At 38.9% G+C, this 26,471-nt stretch overlaps 1 long non-coding RNA gene across 15 annotated transcripts in view; it reads left to right on the forward strand.

Moving 5' to 3' along the window:
* The window catches only part of LOC107309719 (uncharacterized), a 268,792-nt gene that overhangs the window by 51,292 nt on the left and 191,029 nt on the right, over positions 1–26,471 (forward strand). For 2 of the 15 annotated variants that reach the window (XR_014942734.1, XR_014942749.1), the window contains exon 1: positions 17,770–17,953. The exons of the other annotated variants lie outside the window; for them this stretch is intronic. This is a non-coding gene — a long non-coding RNA (uncharacterized LOC107309719). Of the gene's footprint in view, positions 1–17,769; positions 17,954–26,471 lie in introns of those variants that run through there. 15 annotated transcript variants of the gene reach the window in all.

The raw sequence follows: 26,471 nt of genomic DNA on the forward strand, positions 1-26,471 counted from the left end.
AAACAGAAAAACCCAGGAGGCTTGCCATCACATCAATAGGTGCTTAAATTTCTGGTGGTAAAATAGCATGAATATTGCAGAACAGTATTCTGGCAGTAGGAAGCTTCGTAGTGTAGGTCTTCCTTAGAATGGCAGTCCTCTGCTTTTTGCTTATTTCAGCTCTGCCCATAGTTGACCTTGCTGCTGCTGCAGAGCTGCAGGCCACCCAGTACTAACAACAGCAAGAGCACCGTATGGGATTCAGGCATCTTCATTTCCAAGCAGCATTTCTCCATTTGACACAGCCAGGAGAAGGATCTCTTATTTGCCACATTTCCTGCAGTTTTGAATAGAAACTTGGTCCTGTACTGCAAAGTTGTTGCCACATCACTTATGCTAATCCTGTATCTTTCTGTTCCAAGAAGTATTCAAATACAGTATGCAGGAGACAACACAAATCAAGCAATATGATATCATGTCTTGTTGGCACTTGCTATCAACAGGTAGTGTAGGGATAACATGTGGCTTTCCCCAGCGTATGGAAAGACCACGGAAATGCTGATAATGGATCTGCTGTATGTTTAGCCACAATGCTAATTAGTGTATTGACGATCTGTTCTGCTAAAGTAGTGTTTGTCTTCCTGAAGATGTGCAAGTATATTTACCGGTGAGTACTAGTGAAGTGTGCTTGTGGAGGAAATGAAGCCTCAAGTGTGTGTAATTATGTACCCTTCCTTCTATGTTAGCTGCCAAGAGCTTGATGACAAGAGTCTGTCACCTATAACAGCAATAGGGATTTTGCCTGTTATCTATCATTTGCTCTGTATGCTAAGAACCCTGTAGGAAGCCCCTCTGTAAAAGATGATGTATGTCAGGCCTAAATTCAGAAATGCTTCCATGTTGTTTTCAGAAGCAAATGTGTACGCTTAAAGAGACTTAGTCCTATTGGGTGTATCATGCTGCACTGAGCATCCAGCATGAAGTGTGTTTAGCAGTCTCACCTGAAAGCTCCTAAGTGCTTTCTAAAGACTGCTGTTAATTCCATTCTTAATTAGAATCTATGTGAGATTGACTATTGTACTTAGGTTCCTTAAAACAGAGACTGCAAAAGAAGGATATGATAGGGTCACTCATCTTCTCTGGGAAATCGATGTCTGTTTTTGATGTCAAAAGAAAGAGCTTGAAGCCTAATCTGAGGTACTGATATTTGAAAGCTTTTGCTAAATTTTTGCATTTCTCCAAGTATTTCACAGAGTGGCCTAACTCTGTACACTAATGAAATTCTTTAAGATGTCAAGTTGCAACTATACAACATGCAGAGAAAATAAAAAGAGTTATGTGGGAAAACAAGTGATGCTGGAGTTTATAATTTGTCCAAATAGGTTCATCTGGTGGCTGCACAAACTGATTCTCTGAAAAGAAATCATTCCCAAAAAAGGAGTAATGTTCTTTGATTCTTTGTTAGCAAGTAAATATTACATCAAGGATATAGCCATGCAGTAAAAATCAATGATCTATATGAAAGAACTATACAGATAGTCTTTCTTTCTTGATAAGGACACTTTTTTTTCCTGAGGGAAATGACTCCTCTGTTGCTGCTGGGAAGAAAGGATGAGACAATGTAGGAAATGGAAAACTTTAAGCCTCTTGCAAATTCAGGCTTCCACCATGCATAACCCCATGGGCTCAGCATCATTGTTTCTCACATTTTAGTATGGAAGTGTGGTTGTGTTCAATTATCTTATTTTAAATAATATACAGTATTTGTTGTTTGTGTTAAATGGCCACTAATTACGTCTTTTGGGTTAAAACTAGTCAAATTGAGCATCTGTTGCACCTGCGAGCAGCTGGCTAATGCACCAGGGAAAAACTGTCCCTGCATGTGCAGGATGTGGGAGGATGAAATAGTTAACTGCCCAAGGAGCAGCTTGTTGGCAGGAGTAGCTGCTCTGTCCGGAGCTGTGCTGCTTGGTTCTGGTAAGAAGCCTGGTGGGCACAAAAAGGCCGGTATAAAGTTATTCTGTCTGTTGCCAGAGCTCCTGCAGAGGCATCTGGTTTTGGAGCCAATGGCCTTGCATTTCGGCCAGTGACCACAGCTGCTATATATATATGTAGCCGTGGATTAATTACAGTACATCCAGTGAAATAGTCCTCTAATGTATTTGGTGCATGAGCTGAAGAATTTTCATTCTGTCTTGAATTAGGCACTGACAAACACAACAGAGGCTTTACTAATAATCAGATGGGCAGTGACCTGCTGGGACCTCAATCTGAAGAGCTATCAGAAACAATGTCAGGTGAACCAGGAATTGAGAACAAGTGAATTATTAACCTCCTTCCTCTTGGGCTTGTGATAGTTTAACAGTTTGGGAACCTAAAACTTTATGCATTCCACTGATAAAAATTTGATTAAATAATTATACCTGGTTTCTAGGCTATTGTCAGAAGTTAGTTTTTTGTTGTTAGCTTTTTTGGAATGTTTACATCTTGGAGGTACTTTGAGAGTTTGTGTCACTCTGAGAGACCTTTGGGGCAGGAAAAAAAGCCCACAGGTTACCCACAGAAATTCTGAAGCTCAGCTGCATCAAGAGTTAGATACTGGTATACAGCGGATCCCAGCTCTTACGACATACATTTATGGTCTTGCTCCCTCTACTTCCCTTGTTAACAGGTTTGTGAAGCATGAATGAGACAGAGCTAACAATGTACATCTCTGCCCCATCCTTGCAAATAGAGACTCTGCAGCTGACAGAGTGTACAGGTGAAAAAAACAGTAGTTTGTGTGCATTAACACTGCTTGGTACAGGCACCACTTTAGCTATATAAATGCAAAGAGTGTTTCTGTATTCTGATATTACTGAGTAAAATAAATATAGAAAACCAGGGATTAAATCTAATTTGTGATAAACTGTAAAAATTGCTGGTAGAATATAATGTATGCAGTAAAAGATGTTAAAGTTGTTTTAAACAATCTCACAGCAAAGAGAAGCTGGGAGCTCATTATCCACCTTCTTCAGTGTGTCAGTAGGGAAGACATACATGGCATTTAAGTCTAATCCAATGTCTTCATTTCTGTATTGTTGTTCTTTTACTGGAGGGAAGCAAAGTAGTCTTTTTTTGCCTCACTTTTCCTCTTCCACCTTCCCCTTTCTCTCTTCCCTTCATGAAAAAAAAAAAACCGAATTGTCCCAGTGCCTTGTGAAATAGGTCTACTTTTGTTGTTGTTATTTTGTTTAGGTTATATGAATCTTAGTTTTCTTCATATATGTCCACCCTCCTGCTGAGTGAAGTTTTGTGGATGACTTCAGGTAGGCAAGTAATTGTGCAGGTGATAGCAAGGCTTGGCTGTACCTGCTTTTTGTATCCTGCTTTACCTCTCTAATTGGAAGTGAACTGAAATTAATGCCTACTGTATGCCTTTGCCCTTACAGGGTGATTTTCACTTTGTGTACTGAAGTACAAAGATGATGCTTATGAATGTAGGGCTACCATTTTGATGGCTCTTGAGTTCCTGTTGGGCTATTTACAAGGTTGTTCCTATTTACAAAGAATAGTTTCAGGAAAATTCTGTGGGGTCCTCCTGATAATTAGATTCCTTACTTGGTACTGTGCAGCTCTGAAATAAAATACAGTAGAATTACTTTGCCCTGGCGTAAAATGAATAAACAGTATGCTATAATTATCCCCCCTCTGGAAACTGAAATCTTTACTCAGATGCAGTCCTGAATGTTTGTGTTGAATGGAAGATATCAAGGGAAGTTAGTCTATTCCTACTTCTCATGCTATGTTTGACCAAGATACGGCAAATCTGGTTTGCTGGTTCAAATGTAAATTTGATTCTGATATTAACAGAAAATGCAATGACTATGTTGATCCATTGCTTTGCAGGGAAACAGTTGGAAAATAGATTCAAACCAGTAGCACAGCTAACACAAACTGATGTTCTGGCTGGTGGTAATCTGGTAATTCTTGCTTTATTTCCCTCCATTACAATGAATTATTTGTGTTTGTTTTGGTTATGAGAGAACGTGTTTTGATAACTTCCTTTGGTGCTCAAAATGTAACACCAAAGTCTCTGCTGGCAAGACTTCAAGAACAGAGTTGTGCCAGCAGATAATTTGGCCTAGATTATTTTTAAGAAGGTTGTCAGTCTTGTTTTTCTCTGTCACATGCTTACTCTGCTAATACTGAATACTAATTTTCCTGGTTAGAGTTTTAACTCTGAATAGACTCAGCAGAGATCTCCTGACCTACGCTGAGACGAAGGCAGTTCCCCCTCAGATAGCTGGTTAAAAAACAAGAATGATTCATCTAATGCTAGATTGCACTCGAAACTATGAGGTTTTCATGTTGTTCTTTTCACCTTTGCTGAATTACTTCATAAAATTTCCTCATCACAAACCTTGGGCTGAAACCCATGACTCTTCTCTCTTGTCTGGGCATAATGATGTTAACAGATCAAATACACATACACAAGTATGCATGTGCATACACATGGTGTTAAATATGCCTTTTAAGCTTCACAAGAGTGAAAGGAGAAATCTTAATGTCCTATTAGCTGTAAGGTTCATGCACAGGGTCTGTAAGGAAGTCTGGCTTTGGGTTCCAGAGCAGGTTGAGAGCAAATCATGATAAAACATTAGGTGCTTCACTGCCTACTTGTTCACTGATGTGTGTCTGCATTCCCTCCCCCTGCCTACAACCTCTTCCATCTCCTTGGGACACAGACGTTCCTTGCCTATAGGAAGTCTCATTCATTCATGTTTTGAAGGAATTTCTTAATTCTCTTTCAGTAAGATTACCACCATCCGTGCCCCTTTTCCTTCTCTCTGCCTTTGCCAGAGAGAGAGAGGAGCAGGGCCTGCCCAGATGGTTGAGGACCAAAAAGAAGGAACATTTTCTCATGCTTTTAAAAAGACCACTTTCTTTCCTGCCTAATATTTAGCTCCTTCAAATGCAAATGGAGAGGTTTCACTCCAAGGTTAGCATAACAATTATGGGAAAGCTTTAAATCTGAAGCATTTGTTTACACGATGAAAGGAGTCCACAGTCCAAAAGCTCTGAGGCCAGGGCTTTTCAGTAGCTATTTTCTGACTAAGTAGTGAACTGCAAGTCAATTTTAGACCACAAAGAAAACCAATTTATATCAGTATGTAAGCTAATTTTTGAGGGAGTTCTACATTATAAACGATTTTTTTTTTTTTTTTCTTTTTTAAAGTGACTGTTACTGAAATGAACTCCCGATTTTCCCCCTCCTCCACTCCTTTGCATCTTGATGTTTAATGAGCCCCCAGATGTCTTGGATGCTAATGACCATTCCCTGGTACCCTGAGAAGAAGGAACAGGCAGGATCTGGGGAATCAGTTTCATCAGTACCCAGGTGGGCTGGTGTCCATAAACTTCTGCTGATGCTCAGGAGTGAATTCCAGGCAGGCAGAACTGGTATCAAATATGTATTTTCCTAATTTCTCTGTTTAACTTGCTTCTGTGGTTTCTCACTCTGAGCACAAATTTATGGCAAACTCATTTTTTCTGTGGTGACTTGGTATTGTGCTCTGGAGTGACAACTCCTGGAGTACAATCATGCCATTGAAGCTGTAAGATCTATCAGTCATGGACAGATTCATATTTCCTCAGTGCTGTTCTTTCGCTATGCCAATCCTGAAATAATATTGATGCTGTACAGTATTCTTTGACACTAGACATTTCCATTGCTATTGTTGATTAGAGCTTTCCCCCCCAAATGTCTTGTATCACAATAAATCCCTCAGTCATTTTGTTAAAGTTCTCCTTTATTTCTCACACAAGACAAAGATTACAGCCCAATAATATGCACTAGAACTGGTAAGTCTAGAGGTAGTTTTGGCCAGTGATAATAAGGGAATAGTGTATTTTTCCCTAAGTGTCAGGGCAATATCAGCCTAAAGCAAATAAAGCCTTGTTTTTTGAGATACCTTGCCATCTGTAATCTCTGTCTTGGGTTTGCTCATATGAATTGGGAATGGGTTTTCACTATTCTCTTTTGGGGCCTTAGCCTCTTCATGCTGCAAGAAGTTTTCTTTGTGGAAAGACACGGAAAGTTTCCAGAACGTGGCTGTGTCCCAAGCAAGGTGACTGCTTTCTTTCACAAGAATCTTTGTACAAATGCCACAAAATCCTGCACTGCTGTTCTTAATTGCATAATCTACATACTGAGAAGTACTTGTTGGTTTATTCTCCCTGAGCTTTGGGAAGAACAGAAAATAGAGAACCCTGTAAACTACAGCTGGAGGGGCCCTCAAGAGGCTACCCTGTCAATCTCCCTACCTTCAGGCAAGATCACCTATAATGATGTCTTTCCTGACAGATGCTTTTGCTAACCTGTCCTCTGAATCCATAAAATATTTGATAACTATAGACTCCAGCTCCTAAAGGATAACTACTTGTCCGTTCCTGTGGAAACAGACCACAGAAAATAAGTGGTTGCCTGGTTTTAACTAGAATTAATGCAAAAGTATGCATCTTGTATTTGCTGAGTTCATGTGTGGCTTTGAAAACACTGTTTGAAAGTACAGCAAATACAGCAAGATTGATTGGTGGAAACAAAGTGAAATAAGCAAGTGCAAAACCAAACTGGGATAAGTTGAGCTCAGCAGAACCTGGTATAGTCTCTTGTTTGTCCTTTGGAATTGCTTAACTTAAGTGTTGAGGAACTGTTTCTTCTGATTCTCATTAATATAAGATCATCTTAGTATGTGTCAAGGAATGCCTTGACTCTACAGTAGTGAGGATTTAGCTGCACAGATAAAGCAGTGTAATCCAGCTATCTCTGCCTCGTTGCTTCAGCAGCAGAACTGGTGTGTAATACCTCAGCATATCTAGTATTTGATTATTCACAACAAAGCACGTGTGATTTAGTATTGCATATGACATTGTTAGATGTGATTTTTGTTTTGCTTTTTGAAATGAGTAAATAGTTTGGGTGAATCTTGTAGAACAAGGACTGGGACCAGTTTAGCTGCTGGCAGAGCATGCCACTTGTGTACTTGCCTCAAAGCATGTAATGATAACTGGTATCCCTTGTTTTATGCATGAAAGAGAAGCTTCTGATCTTAACTCTACACCCCATATCAGCTGGTGCAAGGTGAGTGAACTAGAATTTATTAACAATAAATCTTCATTAATATAGTACCATGTTGGAGCTTTTTAGAGAATTCTCTAAAAGACTGGGAAGCAGTAAGAGAACAGGAAACAAAGACAGTCAATGTTCTATGGGTATGAGTTTAATCTGTTCTGAGGTTTTTGCCCCTGAATCAAAAAGAGCACTTAAATGATGTCCCCTTAACTTCAGCAAATATGTTGGTTATCCTACTGAGTGGCTTAAACGTTAAGCATATGCTTCAAGCGGTTTGCTTTGCACAAATGTTTAATGATTGATAATATTACACTCAGCAGCACTGTCTCCTTCTCACTACTGTAGATTTCACTGTTACTTTTTTTCCCCTCTATTACATAACTTTGCAGGGAATCATTTTCCTATTGCTTCAGTATTTCCTATTGCTTCTTGGTAACAGAAAAATCAGTGTGACTCCTTGTGGGAGGGTGTCCAGGGTTCTTAAACTTTGAGATGTTTTAAGCTTTAAAATTCCATAGGCTCAAAAGCTCCATGACTCTGGAAGGAGAATGTAAGGTATTCATAGCTTTCCAGCCAGCAGTAGAAGGGGAAATCTAGTCTGCTGTTCTTGGTATATGGTCTTGACTTTTGTACCCCTTGTTCTCTATAGGTCTTATTCAGAAAGGAACATAACACCTTCTCCTGGTTCTCTGTAGTTGATATAACAATATGCTCTAATTTAATGCAGTTTTGTTCTCCATGCAGAAAATTAGGGTCCATGCGCCTGCTGATGATAGAACAAAATCTTTTTGTTTTTCAAAACAAGTGTGAATATGACTTCTTTTTGAGAAAAGCTGTATATATGTTAAGATTTGGTTTCAATGTATTTAAGTCCAATGGATAACAGTAGGTAAACTTAAAGGAAAGAAAGATATGCAACCTGATGATGTATAAGACTCAAAGAAGCTATTTTATGTCACAGTTGCATAATATATTGCATACAGCTTGCACTCTCAAAGAATAATTAGATTAAGTAATGTTAAAATTCTCTTATGCAGCTAAGAACAGCTAATAATATGCATTACGGTTTCTCATTTGTAGGACCATTTCTGTCCTTTCCCTTGCTGTTTCTCCTTTAATTGGGAATCTAGCTCCATGTTCAGATGAGACATGCATTAATTCTGCTATAAGTAGAGTGACTGCACTGGTCTGTGACTGGCGTGCTTGGGGCACATCTATAATGTAAACGATAGAAGTTCTGCAAGAACTGTACTAGGGTCATACTCTCCTTTTATATTACAAGACTGCTTTTCTTGCTTGTTGCCACTGGTAAGATCCTTTTCTAATGCGTACACTGGGTCATTCATGGATCTTCTCCAAGGTCTGCAGCTTGCAGTGCCCCTGTAGGAGTCACTATAACTTGTCATAGTGGCAATTTCTCCTGTGAAGTGTTAATAGGTCTGCTCACCTGTTACGGACCTGGAGGTCTACAAAAAGGTTTCATCAGTTTTATTTTGATCTTTGTATTTCTTTTGCTGAATAGCTTAAGGGGAAACAAAAAAGAAAAACAACACCACAAACAAATAAATCCTCCCCATACCTCAAAGCCAAGGGCTACTGGTCCACTGAGTGTATTTTTAAGAAACACTTAGAGAAACAAAGATATCCTTATTGCCACTGTAATGAGCAAAGCTCAATCCTCAAGACTTTTTTTTTTAGCAATGACAGGTTATACACCTTTTTTTTCCCCAACCTTTTAACATTCTGGGTTAGAAAGTAAGACTGCTACGAAAGCTTTCACTATGACATCACCTACAGGAGAGCCTGTTTGCTTTAATATTGGTTTTATATGTTAATTCTCTAGTAACGTAATCAAGAAACTGCTGGCATTCAGAAACAGCAAGTACCTAGTTCTCACTTCACCCCCTGACCATAATGAATGTAAAATGCTACTAGTAATAAATTGAAATGAAAAACTCCTTCATCGCGGGATGCAAGAGATTTGCAATCACATTTTGATTCTCAGAGTGCTGGTTGATTGGAGATGAATGCGTGGGAAGATTGACCTCTTTTGCAGTAGCAGTTGTTTTTGTACTAACTGTGTGAAAAACAAATTTCAAATAGATGGCCTGTTGCACTTGTCTTGCAATTCATATTATTGCCTCTTTGATTTCTCAGCGGTAATACCTGATATAAACTCTTTGGGGACATCCTTCTTTTAGTATCTCGTAGGGAAGGGGGTGAATTTTGCCATCAACACAAAGATCAACTTCCGTTGGTCCCCTGTTACTGTCATCAAATCTGACTTCCCCCAATTGACTTGGTTTATTTTAAAATTGGTAATTCATGCTCTTCAAAACAAGATGAAGCTGTTGCTAAATTTTCTAACTAATCTATTTCTGCCTGAAAAATCACTTATGCTGTATGTGTTGTATACAAAAATTCTTGATTTTTTTTTCTGCAACATTTTATTGGTGCTGATTTTTTCTTAATTAGACTATCCTGACCATTTTTCTGATTTATAATCACCAATACATTGGTAGTTATATATGAATTTATGACTCTTCAGGAATTTTTTTCTACTATTTTAAGTGAAATTAAAATAGTCTAAAAAATAGTTATGCTCAGATTGCATTTGTATCCATCTACCCGTTTTTGAAATATCAGCTGCATTGAGTTTCTGGTGTTGGTTTTGGAGTGAGAATATTGCCTGGGCTATATTTTCCAGGATCACTTAGGCAATAGTAGCGTGAACTTGTATACTGCAGCATTCACCTGAGAGTATGAGCCAAATTGTTAATCTCATCCTGATTTATTAACTTAAGAAAAAAAGAGTGTGGTTGGTCTGCTTAGGTGCTTCTTTCGTCCCTATGCTTGCTGCTAAGTAACTCAATTAAAACAAGGAGCAACAAGCTCAGGCCTATGTTTGGCTGCATGTAGAAATTCCACAGCAGACCTGTGAATTTGCACATCTCCAGTCTTAGGCAAAGTGCAGATGTGGTTCAGGACATAGCAATCCCAGCTCACTTTTCACTGTTTGAGGGTTACAAATAAATTAGAAAACACTGTGTTGTTTCTTGTTACCTATGTCTTTCTGTCATTTTTTGGCTACCAGGCAGTTACACTGACCATTATATTCCCCTTTGTTTCACATCCTTCCTTTTATTTTTCTTTATTTTAGTTATTAATTTTGTATTATTATTATTTTCAGTAAAGAGGTGAATTCATTATAACATGAAATCCAGTAGATGTGTGTTAAGGTAACAAGTGATGATTCCAGCTTAACAGCTACTTTATGCAGTGCAAAATGACTTTAATAGGCTCATGAGTTTGGGCAATAAACTGTTAAAATGGAAGAAGTTTTCAGTGTTCTGCTTGTCTGGAGATAGATGGATTTTATCAGAATGATCCTTAAGATGTGTTCATAATATAGGGAAACATTTCTCATATATGATGCTATATATACTCTCAGAGACAAATGCTATCTGGAGTCATAAAAAACTTGGCTTTGCTTTCTGATGGCAGAAACTGCAAACATAATCAGCTATTTCTTTTATATCCTTTGCTGTATCAAAATAATTGGAAATAGCTCTGTGTTCCCTAATGGCCAGACTAAAATCATATGGACCTCTTTGGAATGCTGAATTGTTTGGATCACTTTTTCTCCTGTTCAAGCAAATACTGTTGTGATGACTTCAGCTGATGTCTATTTTAATATTAGACTAAGTACTGTTCAGAAGCAACAAGGATTTGCCTATACTGAAGGCCATTCCAAAGCTCCATTTGTTCTGGCTGTGATTGTCAAGTGTTAGGTTATGTGTAGTAGTGTTTGAACCTTCTTGGTTTCCGATGTGTTGCTGTAATTTTTTGGGATTCCTTTAATTATAGGCACCTGAAATCTCTTTGTATTTAGGACAGGTAGTATTAAGATGCCTTGGGCCAGGGCCTACAGGTCCTTCCTGTAGCAGCAGTAATTAAAAACCACATTCTGCAGTATGCCATGTCTCCTGGTACAGATGCATCAGAAAGCAGCTGGATCTGAGCCTGGCTGGTGTAACAGGTTAGTAGTAGTAGAGATTAGACACAATAAAAACCTGTGTCTGGAGCACTGTAGTTGTACCGGTTCTTCTTCCCATTCTACTTCTCCATGCCAGAAGCTGTTCTCAGATTAGAAATGAAGCAATGATGGTTCTCACTCCTGTGGCTTATGTGTGTGCAGGGTGATGTAAGATGAGTTCTCTGAATCCTGTGTGAGCTAGTGTGTGATCTGAAAACTCACTCCTGTAAATGTATTCTCTGGTTCCTATTACAGGAAGTACTGGAAGCAAATTGTTACTTTGATTATTTCTAGCCTGCTGCTGACATCTGTTCCTAGATAGGACAAGCCTCAAACTCTTTTAAGAGATTGCGGTTACGATACACAAAATGAGTTAGCGGGATAATACCTAGCAATGAAGAGGATTTCTTTTCACTTACCTTTTTTGCTTTTGCTGCCTTTTTTTGCAAATCTGTGGTAAAGTGAAACTTGCAGGAATTTAAGATACTCACCAATAATGTTTCAAAGTGAGGTAAGAAGTCTTAATGTTGGCGCAGCAAGTACCTGCTTGCTTTGAAAAGGCACTGTCTGTTATGATGTAGCTACATACAGATGTCCCTCCTGAACTTGTACATGGTCAACTTTACAAAATATATGTCAAGACCCAGGGTAATGCACTGCAGACTGCCTACCGTGACTACAGAGGCAAGAATCTAGGAGACTATCTTCTGAATTTGCAAAATGTGAGGCAGCATTCATCCTTTGTAATGAAGGCTGTGCTAAATAGTCTTTCATCAGACTTGTCCAATGTCTATATTCCAGAGCAGTCAACATATGAATCTATGTTACCATAGTGGAATGAAAGATTTATGTACTCCCTTAATTATTTTTGTTATCTCATGAAAATGGGCAATGATGTAATTCCTCCACCAAGCCTTTAGCTCACAAAATACCTGCAATAGTATCAGGGTTCTAGGCACAGCAACTGGCAGACTGCACTGGACTCTGTTCTGAGATAATTTCTGCTTTTAGACTTGAAACTGCAATATCTTGGAGTACTTGGAATATGTTTTTATTTTAACTTTTGTGTTGTTTTTTTCCCCCTGAGATTCCAGATATGTACATACAAGAAAAAGAAACTATCATCCTTTTTTTTTTTTTTTTTTTTTTTTTTTTTTTTTTTTTTAAGCCATGCATATTTAGTTTCTACTGAATACTGTCAGATAAAGAAAGAAAGGAAAGCAACCCCAGCACTTGTGCAATATGGATTCCCACGGTGGTATTCAAAGCAGTGTAAGGATCTTCCCCTGTTCTCATTTGGTACTGTTATTGTTTTTTAAAGGTGAATCTGGCAGGTTGTCTGCATTCCAAGTGAAAGAGAGCCCCTGGAGACAAGTGGCTTGTTTTGAGAATGGAACTCCATGAAAGAGCTAGTTCCTTTCATAGTGCTGCAGCTCCTCTACAGCTTATTTCTCTTAATGGGAACTTATGCATTAAAAAAAAAGAAAGAAAGAAAGAAAGAAAGAAAGAAAGAGAGAAAGAAAGAAAAAGAAAAGAGAAAACAAAAATTCTGCTGCACCAGGGTGGGAAGCTTGTGCCCTGGTTCCCTCCTGGAGAGATGTTTTGATGTCTATCTCCTTCCATCTGCCCTCTTCTCTTTCCCCCGCTATTTCTGAAAGCAACATTTTACTTTCTGCTTGCATAGCAACATCTCTGATTCTTGGCCTTTTTCACTGAACTGGGACTTTGGTTTCATCCTGTCAGCAGGTAAATGGCCTTAAACCCTTCATGGTTTTGTCAGGGTAAAGTGGAGTTGAAAAGCATTACATATGTTCCAAGTTGAGAGGCAGCTCTTTTGCCATGTTCAAGTGAGTTCTTCCCCTCCCCCTCCTCTTATATTAAAGGGCTCAGACACAATGAAGCTTTAATCAGCTTCATTGATTTAAAGCTAATTTGCACTTGGCTTCAAGGCTAAGGTCTGTAGCACAAGCTGAAGACCTTTAAATCAGAAGTTGGAATGAAAAGCCTTAGGTATATCATATTGTCTGCTGCGCAAAAGAATAGCAGCTTCTGAAGACTGCAAATTAACTATAAAAAAGAAAAAGCACAAAGCGGTGTTTTCTTCTGTGTTAATGTAACCTCAGCTTGCTGAGTTACACAAGCTTTGCTATCAACAATTCTGCTTCATCATGTAAATTAATAGAGTCGGCTGAATGTGTTTCAGTGCTGTGATGTTTTCAGCACTCCCATTCTGGTTGGTTTCAGTTGGATTTAACCTAATTGCCAAACTGATTCCCATCAGTAATAACTTTTAACATTTATTTTTCCCAAAGGGAAGAAATTGTCTTGTCTGTATTCTGCAATTAAGAAGGTGATGAAATATTCAGTGTATGCCTCCACTCTGACTTAAATTCTTTTGTTGATTTTATCAGATAAATGATAAAATATTAGCCAGCCTACGACCAGAGCATGTGCGAGCTGTTTACTGTTTGTCCGACATTTTAACATGCTTACATGGGATACATGCTTACTGGGATATATTTTTAATTTCTTTACAGTATGATAAGTAAACAGGGAAGTGTCACTACTCCAAGCCTTTGTTAACACTTGAACAGGTGGAGCAGAAATAATGCCTTTCCTTAGTTTGTCCTTTCACAGCACTTTCTGAGTGTGCTGTGTTCTCTTATGTTATATTACTTACTGGAATTTTGGGTCTAGTTGCAAGGCTGGTACAGTCTAAGTGTGTATGGATGCTGTATGAACCTAACATATACAGGTAGGTACAAACTGATCAATTAGATCGAAGCATGGCTATGTAGGTTCTTTGAGAACAATAGCTTAAACTAGCTTATTTTCTGCATCTACTTGTCAACTTCTTCCAATCTTGACCTAAATGCAAATAGGTAAGCAGGGTAGACTTGGGTTTGTGGCAGTATACAGTTGCTGTTTTATTATGTCTATAAAGAAATAGAATACAATTTTGTCAAAGGTTCTCGCCTCTCCTATGTGCATGGTTTGGAAACAATTCATGAGCTCCTTGCAGCAATGGAAGAATTTCAATGTGTTCATTTAAAGATTGACTGCTTTCTTGTCAGGTCTGTGAAGTAAGTGCAAGCCTAAGCCAGGACAATAAAGTCAAGGCTGTATTTAATTTGTTAGCTCCTTTGTAGAAAATGTTTGCTTTTTTTTTCTTTTTTTCTTTTTTTTTTTTTTTTAAATATCTGTTTTTCAACAGATACTTCAACAGATATTCAGAAGCACGGCAAATTAGCAGCATTTAGAAACCACTGGGCACACATATAGTAAGAACAGGATAAAATGGAACGTGTGGAACGCTGCGGGAGTGTTTCACATTGCCTGCTTAGGTATCCGTGACAGGGAGGCATAGCATTCCTCACCTACCCTGCACATTGACATGTCCCTGGTGTAGCTGCATATTGGCATCTCAGGACTTTTCTTACCTGACACATAAAGCTCTGTGACTATAAGGGGTCCTTCCCTTCTGTCTCCCATCCTTTTCTCCTGTTCTCCCTTACGAGATTACATGATGTGAATGGGTTGTAGCTAGGAAGAGCCTACTTTCCAGCAAGGCTCTATGCATGTGCCATGTGCTGTAAGAGGCTTGTTCTCCCTGGTACAGCAACTTATTGGAAATGCTGCACCAGACATAACCACTCTGAGAGCAACCCAGCCGCATCCAGCTGCCTGCTTTCTGGAGCGCAGCATTGTACTGCCCGCCCAGGAGCTGCTGGAGGTAAAGCAGCAAAGTGTGTGATGGAGACGATAAGAGTCTCATATGTAAGGAGTGAAACTGGATAGGTCTGTGTCTAGAATACATGATGCTGTGGGTATTTAAAAAGCTTTTCATTGCCAGAAATTTGAGACCTCAATTGCATGGGAAATAGCAGGGGTCTGAGTGACAAGCATTTCTTTCCAGGCAAGTGGTAATAAACACTCCACTACAGACTAAATTTGTTTAAAATATGGATACCTGTTACATTTGGCAAGGCATTTTGAAGTTGTCTTTCTTTGCAAATGAAGGGCAGTCCATATGCCTTATGTTTGATAATATGGCACGCATGATCTTTTGGTCTCAAATGATATGGAAAAAAAAATATTAAAAAAATGGCTATTTTCACAAAATATGAATTTTTTTGGAAGCACAAATATTGGACTGGCTTTTCAAATCGGAAAATATGTTGAGTGTATGGGAGAAAGATGTTAAACTGTCAGAATATTGACATTTTCAAATACACAGAATCATAGAGTGGCTTGGGTAGGAAGATGTTTTAAGATCATTCAGCTTCAACTCCCCCTGCTGTGACAGGATTGCCACCCATCAGATCAGGCTGCCCAGGGCCCCATCCAACCTGGCCTTGAATGCCTCTGGAATTGGGGCATCCACAGCTTCTTTGGGCAGTCTGTTGCACTGTTGTAGAGAATAATTCCATATATCTAACCTAAATCTCCCCTCTTGTCCTATCACCACATTCCCCAATAAAGAGTCTGTCCCCATCTTTTCTGTAGGCCCTCTTGAAGTTCTGGAAGGCCACAATGAGGTCTCCCTGGAGCCTTCTCTTCTCCAGGCTGTACAAGCCCAGCTCCCTCACCCTGTCTTCATAGGACAGTGGCTCCTGCCCTCTGATGATCCTCAGTGCCCTCTTCTGGACCCACTCCAATAGGTCCACATCCTTTATGTGCCGGGGACCTCAGAGCTGAAGGCAATAGTGCAGATGGGATCTCAGAAAACATAGGAAAAAAACAGAATGGTTGAAATGAAAAGTAAATTTGTTGTTTTGATGTTAGTCTGTATTTTTTATTTTTTTCCTTTATGATTCTGACTTTTTATTTTGACTTTTATCTTTACTGTAGTAGGGATCATGCATTAATTCCCAAATTTTCCTAGCAGTGGTTCTGTTTTGTCAGTCACTAGAGATACAATAAAGGTCAAAGCAGTGAGGATTATGCTGAATGTGTATGCAAGTTTATACTATTTCAAAGCAAACTGTGAAGCTATGCAAGACAGCATAAAATAATAACAGATAAACTAAATTGACTGAGACAGGAATACCATTCTGGAATCAGGAATACCATTCTGGAACTTCAGAAGAGTAGAGCAGACCACCAAGAAGGTCAGAAACCTTGAATAGGCTTTTCATGAGTATTGGAAGCCTTCTTATCTGAAAATACTGCTGGAAATGTCCTGGTCAAGATATTTCAGTTGATCTTTTCACTTTTCTAGTTATCTTTTCATTTTACTGACTTCTGTGTATTAGGATGTGATAAATGCTTTTTTTTTTTTTTTTTTTTTTTTTTATTTTAAGAAAAGGAATATGCTACAGAGCCAGATGTTCCATTTGTAAGATAAATAATATGATATGGACTTATTGAACACTATTGATTGCTAGAAGACAATACATGTGGTACTGAAATGACATTGGAACAGCAGTTTAAAAGCATGTGTTCACTTAAGATTTCTCAGGCATGGCTACATTACCAGAAAATTCTTTTATTGCTTTTGGACTTGGAGATAAAGGACTGAGTGCTGCAAACAAATGCATATTCAATGAGCCGCAATGCTTCCTCTAGTACTCCTGCTGGGAGCAGAGTTAAGTGTTCACAGACTGGCCTTAAACATTACAAACTTAACATGTGTTAAACGTCTGTGGAAATCTCCTGTCAAACTGCACTTGGTTCAGATGATCAGTCTCCTTCTCAAAAGACCTGGCACATCTCATGGTATCAGTGAAATAAAATAAATAAGTAACTCAAGGAGGACTAACAGCCCCAAGAGATTTAGTTTTAGTTAGCTGATTAGTACCTGGGGTACTGTTGGTTTGGTTTGTGATGCTCATGAATGTGCGTGTCCTTTTTTGTGTGTGAGTTTTGCCCCAGCTGTAATAACATCACACATAAAAACTGAGAGAGAGACGGACAGACTGACTGACTTCTAAATTTAATGCTAAAGCTTATCTTCAAGAAGCTAATGTTAGCTTTTGATGATGTCTGTCTTCCACTGCTTGGGAACTTGTGGAGAAGGTTCTATTTTTAATTTTTTTCTCTTTTCTGACATTGAGAATGACTGCAGAATGCCTTCTTTTGTGGAAGAAGGAATCTAACGTGCATTGGAAAAGTCTCTTTTATAACTTAGGAATATCTGCTTTGGCTCTTGACTGCAGCAAACGGTACTTACATTTAGGGCAGGAGTGTTTATGAACCTGTGTCAAAATAGCAACTGCAGCATAGTTTTCCAGAAGCATGAAGGAACTGCCACTGCCAAAGGACAAATGTTAGGACACTTACTTCTTTCGGCTGCCTTGTTGAAGTAAATAATTACTCCCTTTATTTTAACAGGTACCAAGTGCAGATTAGAAAATCAGTTGCTTTAAAGCTATTCTCAGTGGTTAACTTTAGAGAAGCTTCTTCCATTCAGTACTCAGTGAGCATCTTACAGGTTAAATCAGGACACCTGAGCTAAGCTTCTGCTCAGTGTTTCACTCTAGACCTCATGAGAGCACTGTATTTAGTTACATGAAACTCTGAAACTGGAGCTGGTCTAGACTTACCTCACTTAAAACATTAGAGGAATCTATGACAGAAGTACAAGTAAATCATTAACTGTTGTTGTTACTCCTTTTGGACCAATCTGGAGATACTCAAATCACATGTGCGTTGCAGTTTCCAGAGAAACATGTTGTGGTGGCTTTCTGGCTTAGTGAAAATGATTGTTTCTTCTCACTGGTGTGAAATGAGTGGGTGAGCTACCACGCTGCTAACACATTATTGCTCTTACCATTATCCAGATCGCAATGTCTGAAGTGACGTGTATCTTAATTGAAGATACGGTAAGTCCTCTCATCATTAATGACTTGAAACAGAGCCATTGAAATTAATGAGAGAAATTCCAATTTGCTACAGTGCTTGTTGGCAAAGGCATGGAATCCTTAGCTCCACTTTGCAATCTCCCCCTCTAATGTAGGAAGTTGCCTATTAACAAACTGTGTTTTGAATAAGTAATCCATTTTGCAAGGAGTGGATGCTTTTGGCATTGATGTAGGGTTTGGAGTAGAAAACCTGTGCAGCAGCATGGCATTCCTTTGCTCTGAGTGCAACAAAACTAGTTTTGTATTAGTCATACGTCGGCTTGCCAATGTACTTCATGCAGATTGATTCACCTTGTTGATAACTACAGCATGTTGCTAATAAATGAACATGCTGAAAATGAATCCACCTATATTGTATGTTCATAGTTATACTCACTGGTGTCAATTAAGTTCAAAGAGCAAAGAAGGGCAATTTGGATTTTCTTGAATGCTTACAGTTGTTAATATGTTGTAAAGAAGGATGATCGTCTCTCCTGAAGCTTTGAGCTATGATCTAAGATTCACCTTCTTCACTATATACTTAACACTTTCTTGTTTTTCACTTCAAATGAGACAAGTATATGGGAATAGGAGGAGGAGGGGGAAAAGTAATAACATTAAAGCACTTCTACCAACAGACTGTTGGTATTCAGCATGCAGGATGCTATTGGTAACTGTTCTTTTTCGTTGATAGTACCATATTAATACTTTCATGTTATTTGTTGCAATCACACTGTGGCAAATTTCATTTGGTTTCATAATTTGCTATTTCATTTGGAAAAAAAGAGTCTGCATGATATTTTTTTGTTTGTTTGTTTTTGAAGAACTGGGGGTCAACTTTCTCAGATATGTTTGATGCTTAAAAAACTCTAAGAGGGGCTTCAAACTTGAGGCATTCCAGCTGTGGCTGCTCAGTCCCACCCCCAAACCACAGCCTCTTGTCCTGTCAGTTGCGCTGATACAACTATTTGCAGGGCCATGCACTGTTAATCCGTTCAGTGAGCTGTTTTAAGCAGTGGTCTGAAAACAAGTGTTTATTTTTTAACCCCGATCTGCCTTGCAGCACAAATCTACAAATCATTTCTCAGCACAACGGGTGGCCAGTAACTGCTACTTCAGCAGACTTGTGACTTCCAGAGCTTGAAACACAAAGCAGTCAGGTGTCCAAATGTTTTCAAAAGATCTACACCTTTATGTCTGTCTGGTTTTACACTCAGAAGGCCTGAAAATAGGCTAATAAATAAATAAATAAATAAGTTCTCGATTGCCATAGACAACATCTACTAAAAATAAGATCTGGAGGAAATAATGGCACTGTTTTCCTGGCTCTTTTCACCTTCGAAGGACTTTACCAATGAGGCTTAAGTAATTACTTGCAATGTAGTATTAAAGAAATTCTACTTGCATCCCAAATAGAGGAAATGAGAGAAATGATGTTATCTGCACAGTACTGAAACACTGAGTCTCTAGAGTCCCACTTGCAGTTTTCTGAAGTACTTGTGTAGCAAATATCCAAGCAGTCCCTATTGCTTAAAAATTGTGAGTGCCATTTTAGACATCCAAGGGTGTCTGAGTCATCTGCACAGTGGTGGAAATTTTGTTTACCTCACATATAACTCATATGATATACTCTGATCTGATCTCTACAGCACATGAACAGTTGGTCCACTCTCCTTGTTGTGCAGGTTCTGTGTTGTCTGTTGGAATCTTCTGGTCAGCATTTGTCTAGGGATGACTGTATGGTTCAGAAACTTAAGTAAAGTGAGGGTAATTCTTCTGACCTTCTTTGTAAACCATGTGCTCTTTTATTCCTAAAATACTGAATGACTGTTTTGGGCTTTGGTTTTCCCTCTTTGGAAAATGTGAACATATTTCTCAGTCTTACTGCAATGGAGAAAGGCTTAATTAGCCAGCACCTGAGAGGTTTTAGGTTCTCAAAGAAAAGGAGTAAAATATTCACATCTGCTATGAAGTTCTACAGACCAAGTTCAACTCTAGGGTGACCAAACCTCTGCAAGTGGTGAAGTATGACAGGGATGGTGTTCAGTGGGGATGGTGTTCAACAAGATCAGCTGTTCAGTGAATAATCACACAGGTTACAATTGTCAGTATAAGGCACAAAATCTTTCAAAGCTACAAAACCAGCAGCTGTTTTTCTGAGATCAAAATATGCCTACACATGAAAGCCTCTATGCATATGCTGAGTAAATAAATAACAGCTGAAAAGCCAGTATGTGTATTGAAACACTTGTGTTTTTACCTTGTTCTGTATGAATGCTTGCTGTACATGGATATAATGAGTTCTGGTCAAATTCTGTTTCCCAGTTGTTAGACCAACTACTACATACGTTTAGTAACTCCTGTTGTGAGTTACCACTAGGTTGAAAGAACTGGAAATAGCACGGGGCATTGTTTTCTTCCTGTATAACATGTCATGGTTCTAAGAACAGGAATTTCTTTGTGGAGCATGTGTCCCTTTTACTGAGAAGATGGGAGAGAGAGGCTATTTGTGCACAGCTTTTATTATTACCACTAACCAGTGAGATTAATGTCTCCTGCTGTGGCTGCTGTTTCACTCAGGCCTTGTAGAAGGGAGGAAAGCACAGAATTTGATGAGGAGAGCTAGCTTCTGTACTTTCTGATGGATGCTGATCTGGCTGATTATTGGGAATTGCACTGCTGATTACTTGCACTCTCTTGTGCAGTCTCTCAGCAGACTCCACTGAATCATGTGCAATTTGTTATAGTAAATTAGAGGTGATGAATGGAAATGCCTTGCATCCCACACTCTGAGAACTTGGGGAAATGAATTCAAATTTAATGGAACAGTGGTCCCCTCCCCTAAACCCTGACATCATATTTGTCCTGTTTCTCTGTTTTAAGTCTTTACCCTTTGGTTAATTTTCTTGAATGGCAGACAGAAGATTTGCTGATGGTGGGACAGTACCTTCATACTGTGCCACAGAATCACTTATTTATATATCACATGCAACTAATAATATGATTTCAAATATTATATGGATGACTCTCCTGTCTAAATGAAACAAACAAAAAAACCTATTAATTCTATGGACTCTGCACAATTGTGGTCAAAAAGATGGAGGCAGGCAGCTTAAGAAAACCAGCTTTCCTTTGAGAGAGCATTTGGCTATTCTTAGTTGAGGAATTCCTGCTGGTTTTGGTATGTCAGTGTCTGTTTTGATAACAGTCATCTTGTACAGCAGAAGCATTGCTGTTTCGTAGGAACCAAAGGCATGCCAGACACATAAATGTAGGCTAATGGATATTGCAAACTGCTGGAAACCTGAAGGGTTCAAATTCAGTTTTGAGGAAAAGGTTCTAATAGTGGTAAATTGCTCACTGTTAAATTGCTTCAGTCATTTTAGCTGTAAAACTGGGAAGAAAGGAAGACCAGTAAGAGTTTCTGTATATGAGGGTAAGAGTTATCTAGTTTAAACAACATATATGAAACTACTGGTGTTTTGTTTGTTTGCTTGCTTGTTTGCTTGTTCTTAAGCATTTTAGAAACATTCCCAAGGTGCAGCAGGAAAAATGACAAAATGTGGGCTTTGAACTAGGAAAGTAGGAAAAAACAAAAACTACTATTTAAAGTAGTAAATATATACACACATAAATATACATATATATATATATAAACCTGCTATCTCATGCTGGACAACTTTTCATAAAATATAATTTACCTTGTCTTTGGAATGGTGACAATAAGGAGGGATATATAAACTCACACTGTGGCACGTGTTTCTGTGACAATTTCTGTTCACATACCCTACACTACTCACACACAAGTCTAAGGAGACTAGTGTGGCATTGTCAGCACTCTTCACATTGGGGCGTCAGTTAGTTCCAGAGTGCCTCAAACTCATTGCCGGCCTTGTGTTTCAATATTATTAAAAGCTCAGTTGCTGCTCTATGTGATGAAGTCCTTAGATGGAAACTTAGAAGCTCCATAGGCCACCTATAGGTTTTAAATTTCCTAAGGTAAATTTGCTCAATTTCCAACACTGAAAAGTCTCTAGAAAAGGGCTTTTTGTTTTGCTAGTGGCTTTGTTTGTCACTGGTGGAGGCTGTGAGAGCTGGAAATTATGAGTCCATCTCCATGGTCTGTGCTTGTGGTAGTTTTCATGTTGTCAGACTTGGACCAATACTTGCAAAGCTTGGAAACCAGAGCACTCCATGGTTTTGCACAGTTCATTGCAAATTCAGATTTAACCACTAGTTCAAAAAATCTAAATGAATTTTAGTGTGGACGGTTGATAACTGATTCAGTATAATGTCTCAAATGTTTGAAAATAAATATATATATTTTTGTTGGAGAGGGGCACAGAAAAACCCAAAGAACTGTAGTGTTAGCCAAATTGCTTTTAGACGTGATGAAGTGCTTTGAAATTTTCTACTAGTTGTTTAGATGATATCTTTGACACCCACATTCTTAGCAGCAATTCATTAGATGAATTTCTTTTGTTTTTCTGAACACATTTGTGATACTGTGCTTGACTGAGCCTGGTGGTAGGCTGACATCACCCATTCAAAAGTGCTTAGGGCTAGAAGTGACTTGAGAGATTGCAGAGTCACTATCATATTAAATCCCACTGTTATATATACTGTATATTGTTGTGCTTGCAACAACAGTTTAACAAAGCCTGTAAGCAGTTCTTAGAATATTGGCCAATATGGTAAAAGAGTAGGATTGATTTCTCTGACTTGGAACACACAATGGACTTAAAATATTCATAGTCTTCAGCCTGCTGCATGGTAACTTAATAACACACTATTTTGAAGAGAGATGCTGTGAGTCTTGTGGTACTGCTAATGGATTTGAAGAGGATGCTAATGTATTGTACCAGGAAGTGAATTGAGCTCTCGTGTGTAAAGGGGGATTAGAAAATATAATTATGAAAAGCAACAGTCACAGGCTTGAAGTTTCATTGATGTGTGGCTGCTACAAACAACGTTTTGCTGATGAGCAAGATGACTTTGATGGGTGTATGCTGCCATAATAATCTTCTCTATGAAGTAACATGGAATGAATTATAGAAATAGCCGTTTTGTGAACTATGAAGGGAAAAATTAAATGAAAAGTCTGATATTGACAAAAACCCATGAAGCTTTTCATTTGAAATAAAAGTTGTGTACAGAAAGCTTGAGCTTTCACATCAAGAACTGCAACAAGGCTTTGGGAGAGAAAAATGCAGCATGATATAACTGCTAAGCCACACAAAAATTGGTGCCCCCCACAAAGGGAACAAAAAAATTAAATAATTCATGATCTCCAGCTGAGTATGGGAGAAAGATCTGAGCTTTTTTGAATATAATTCTCTAGTTCAGTCAAAATGAATGGCATGTTGCTGTGAGTTGTGAGTATATTGGTTTGGATGTCGTAAATTAGCAGTCTCATGAATACAGCTGCTGGGTGATGATGACTCTAAATATTAGTCATTTTCACATTTGCTGATTCAGGTATCTATTTTGTGATTCACATTTGTTGCACTCATTCCTGCATGTGATGGTTGTGGTTATGGCCTTCCAGAAACAAGTGTTCAAGTGTCTTCACCTGAACAGTTTCTTCTTGTGTCTGAGGCATCCTGGTATGGGAAGCATGGAAATGCCTGAACTTCCAGATTCTTTGGGAAAGCACGGAATGCCTGAGTTCTCTCAATTTCAGGCATGAATTTGGCTGCATTACTGCAATGTGTTGGAAATCAGAAGCCACTGGGGAGCTGGATGTGCCCACTGCCTTTTTCAGGGGCTCACAGCAGAAAATGAGAGCTCACTAGATGGTAATTCCCTTTTCCCTGGTGAGAGTAACACAGTTCACGGTCCTGTGGAATCTGAAGCATTTCTGACTCAGCATCGGCTACGTTTAGCAATGTAGACAGACATGTTGTGGGTCATGGGCCACGGCATGCTTCCAGTTATGAAGTCTGTCGTTCATGCTGAGAGGAGCTGTGCCATCACATAGTCCCTTTTCATGGGGACTTCTAAAACTTGTTCCTTTAGGTGATGTGTGGCCTCAAAATATTTGTAAGAGCTGGAGCATTTGACTGTCTAAATACTAAAATTCCTTAGCAATAAGATAGAAGTTGCAGGACTTGCCTGTGGAAGGAAATGTGCTTAAACAGAGAGAGAACTGAACAAAATAAAGATATCTTACTGTCTTTACTCTCTTTTCAAAATGTAGCAATAGAAACAAATAACACTATAAGCTTCTTATTCAGAGAAGTGCCGTACCCAAATATAATTATTCTCTTTTTGTCTATTGATATAAAGTTTTGTCTCTTGTCATTTAGCCTGTGTAAATAGTACATTATGACAATATGAAGGGGGAAGGGAATAAAATGAGGGCCGCTGGGGTTGAGCGGGTAGTTTGAGGCTCAAAATAGAGCTTGGTGAAGAGGGTGGAGTTCAAATGGGTTGGAGAGGGGTGGGGGGATGCTGCTTCTCTAAAGTGCCTGCACACTAATGCATGCACTATGGGAAATAAACAGCAAGAGTTGGAGATCTGTGTGCGGTCGCAAGGCTGTGATATCACTGCAGTCACGGAGATGTGGTCATGGAGGGCTATGTGCTTTTTAGGAAAGACTGGCTGGCAAGGTGAGGCAGTGGAGTTGCTCTTAATGTGAGAGAGCAGCTAGAATGTATTGAACTCCTCCTGGGGGAGAGTGATGTAGCAGTGGAGAGCCTGTGGGTGAGAATCAAGGGGCAGGCTGGTACTACAGGCTCCCTGATCAGGAGGAGGTGGTTGATGAGGCCTTCCATAAACAACTGGAAGTAGCATCACGATCCCAGGCACTGGTGCTTATGGGGGATTTCAATTATCCAGATATTTGCTGGATGAGCACCATGGCCAGGCAAGCACAGTCTAGCTGGTTGAATGTGTTGAAAACAACTTTCTGATGCAGGTGGTGGAGGAAACAATGAGGGGAGGAGTGTTACTGGGCCTTATTCTCACTAACAAGGAAGGACTTGTTAAGGAAGTAAAGGTCGGGGGCAGTTTGGGTTGTAGTGACCGCAAGATGGTGATGTGCAAGATCCTGAGTGGAAGAAGCAAAGCAAAAAGTAGGATTGCTACACTGGAATTTAGGATAGCCATCTTCTGGGACCTACTTGGAGCTATCCCATGGGCCAGGGTGTTAGAAGATAAGGGAGCCTCTAAGAGCTGGTCAGCATTTAAACAGCTCTCCTTCCAAGCTCAGGATCAGTGCATCCCTGTGTGCAAGAAATCAGGAAAAGGTGGTAGGAGACCTGTGTGGATGAGGTCATACATAGACTCAAAGGGAAGAAGAAGGTCCATGAAATGTGGAAAAAGGGTCTGACCAGTTGGGAAGAATATAGAAATGTTGTCAGATTCAATGTTTGTCAGATTCAGAGGCAAAGAAAAATACTGCAGATTGGATCCCAACTAAGTTCGAGTATGTTGTCCTTCATTGAGAATGTTTTTGATTTAACACAGTGCTATGTGAATAAGTTTTTTCTTGTTGCATGTGAATATCCTTTTTTTCTTTCCTGTTCAAAAACTTTTGGAAAGGGTAGATTATTTTCGGTTAGGTTAAACAAGTTTTTTGTTTAATTTTAAAAAGACTCCAACTTTCAGATTTTGAACTGACTGAAAATAAAACCTTTTCAAGTATTTTAAGTGTTTATAACAGACTAAAACTGATGAAAAAAAAATCATTTACTTAGTTGCCTATAGCTTTTACAGCATTTTTTAATATAAAAACAAGAGCCTCCATGCAAAATTTGAGCAGGCTTGTAGAATTTCTTCTGGTTGCCCAATATGCACAATTTTTAGTGAAAATGTGTCCACTTACTTGCAATTCCACTAACAAGATATAACTTGTACTAAAATGTGCACAACAAAATCCCCTGTTCCAGTAGCCCTATCATGCTCACAGCATTATTCAGTCAGTCTCTTTCTTATGCTGTTGTCCCACATCTTCCATTTTTCAAGCACCAGAACTATGTGTTTATAAGCAGCAGTGGTGTGGGAGGGTAATAGTGACCATTGCATGTGGAACAGCCTAATTACCTAAACTATGCAAAGCATGTTATGTGTTCCAGCATCTCTTGTTAAGAAAATTGTGTGCAACGGTAAAACACATTTACTTGTGCTTTTAAATTACACCAGAATGTAATCTGAGGTTGGGTGTGGGAAGTGAGCTGCAATTACTGCTCATTATAATGTGACTCATTAGTTTCAGAAGGTTGAATTTTTAATATCAGAGTTCAGATTTGGTTGCTTGACCAAGCTATTGACTGAAACTTTTGAAGTTCTATATACACCATTCCTCTGAAGAGTATGAATGAAGGAGCTTAGTCATGAAAGAAATTGGAGATGCTTCTGCTAATTCCTCATGTTACTTAAACAAAGAAAAATTGAGGCATGGATTTCCAAGAGGGATTCTCAAAGTACATTTGCTCCTGTGGAGATGGGAACACATTTGTTATAATATACAAATAGGTAGAGACTTTGAGGGAGGGG

The sequence above is a fragment of the Coturnix japonica genome, chromosome 2 (assembly GCF_054131305.1).
Source record: "Coturnix japonica strain WE chromosome 2, WE-NBRP24, whole genome shotgun sequence".
Taxonomy (NCBI): Eukaryota; Metazoa; Chordata; class Aves; order Galliformes; family Phasianidae; genus Coturnix; species Coturnix japonica.